The sequence below is a fragment of the Ursus maritimus genome, unplaced genomic scaffold, assembly GCF_017311325.1.
Source record: "Ursus maritimus isolate PB19 unplaced genomic scaffold, ASM1731132v1 scaffold_12, whole genome shotgun sequence".
Taxonomy (NCBI): Eukaryota; Metazoa; Chordata; class Mammalia; order Carnivora; family Ursidae; genus Ursus; species Ursus maritimus.
Genome location: NW_024423564.1, coordinates 57,183,884 through 57,185,615, shown reverse-complemented (window position 1 = coordinate 57,185,615; position 1,732 = coordinate 57,183,884). Strand labels below are relative to the sequence as shown.

The following is a 1,732-nucleotide window of genomic DNA, read 5'->3' as shown; positions in this document are numbered from 1 at the left end:
ATTAAGGAATGGGGGAAAGACCCGCAGCCACCTTGCCTGGTTTCTGGATACAGAAGTGGACAGAAAATCACAGAAAACCCAGAATGAGTGGGGAAATGCGCAAGACCACAAAAGGACAGAGCCGGGAACCTCGACGCTGCCCAGCCAGCCTGAGTCCAGCCGCCTCGGAGAGGATGAAGTTGTTTCCCCTGGGCTGGGAAGGGTTAAGTGGCTGCGCGTCAACCCAGCCTAGGCTAGCGAGGGGGGAGCAAAAACCACTTGCCCCAATGTCGGCGAGTTGGCGTGGGGGCCTCCGGGGGTCGCCCTCGGGTTCCGGCCACAACTTGCGCGGCTCTGCGCGGCGGCCCTCGCCTGCGTCTTTGCGCGCCACCCAAAACTTTGCGCACACTGCAGCCGCCGCCCGCCCGCTTTTCTCAGCGAGTCGCACGCCTCCAAGTGCCGCGGCAGCCCCTCCGCAGCCGCCGCTGCCCGGCTTCGGGCTCCAGACTTTTCCCTCGCTGCCTCCAGTTCCCACCCAGGGGGCTCCCTCGCGGCTGCGGGAGCGCGGCGCCCTCCAGGCGGTGGGCAGTCGGTGCGGGCGCGGCGTTCCAGATGACCACCTCCCCGGGTCCGGGCAGCACCCACGGGACAGATTGGTCCGCGCGGCCATCCCCACCCCGGAGCGCCCACCCTGAGCCTCCCGCGCCGAGCCAGGCGAGCGCAACACCTTCTCCTACCTTCCAGCCGCTGAGGACCACACTCTCCGCTCAGCCCTCTTGACTCATCCTCAGGCTGCCGGAGAGGGCTACGGGGCTCCGCTTTTGTTCCCTGGGGCTGGCAGGTCCGTGTGGGGCCAGGGCGCGGGAGCTGCGGCGGAGCTGGGTATCCCGGACGGGGGATGCTCAGCTCACTCCCAGCAGCTTTGCCGGCAGCAGTAGCGGCGGTGGCAGCAGCCGCAGCAGCAGCAGCGGTAGAGATAGTGCCGGCTCTCTGCAGGCCACATCTTTCATACCTTATACATCACTACCGCATTCCCCCGAATAGGGGAGCCCCACAGCATTTCGCCACCTAGCGCAGAATGCAGGAGCCCGCAGCAGTTGGCAAAGCCGACCAGGCCAGAATGTGAGCACTTGGAGGGGAGAAGGACCTCAGTACCTGCTGGCAGATGCCCCTGCCTCTCCTATGTCAGTGGGGCCTATAACTTGCAGCCATTCTGCCGTGCTCACCTTCTGGGATTGGCTGTTCCTCGGGGTGGTCTGTACTTGAGGCCATGCAGTGACAATTTATCAGGGGGAGCCCTCTTTGCTGCTGCTGGAGTCTTGGCCAGCACGTGTCTTTACACAGCCTCTTCCCTGCTTTCGTCTTCACACAGGAGGCTTTGCAGCAACAGATACACACTTCTCTGTGTCTTGGAGACATTTCTGCTCTTCCCCAGATCCAGTATGTGTGCTCAGGAGCAGGCTGACCATAAGCAAACTGCTAAATGATGGAGCCTCCATTTCTTCATCTGCAAAATGGGAATCAGATTATCTGTCTCATAGGATTGTTGTGAGAACCAAATGACATAAACACAGAGCTTGACATATGTTGAGTGATAGCTTTCTTCCTTCATCCAGTGTGGGTCCTCCTTTCCTGGGATAATAATATATCAGTAACTTTCCTATTCAAAAGTATTTATTGCGGGGCGCCTGGGTAGCGCAGTCGTTAAAGCGTCTGCCTTCGGCTCAGGGCGTGGTCCCGGCATACCGGCATC

General features: G+C 60.6%; 1 long non-coding RNA gene across 1 annotated transcript in view; it reads right to left on the bottom strand.

Annotated features, from left to right (window-relative positions):
- The window catches only part of LOC121102089, a 325,135-nt gene extending 323,669 nt beyond the window's left edge, over positions 1-1,466 (bottom strand). Inside the window, exon 1 of the long non-coding RNA XR_005834158.1 lies at positions 717-1,466. This is a non-coding gene — a long non-coding RNA (uncharacterized LOC121102089). The remainder of the gene's footprint in view (positions 1-716) is intronic.
- Between the last annotated feature and the right edge of the window lie 266 nt (positions 1,467-1,732).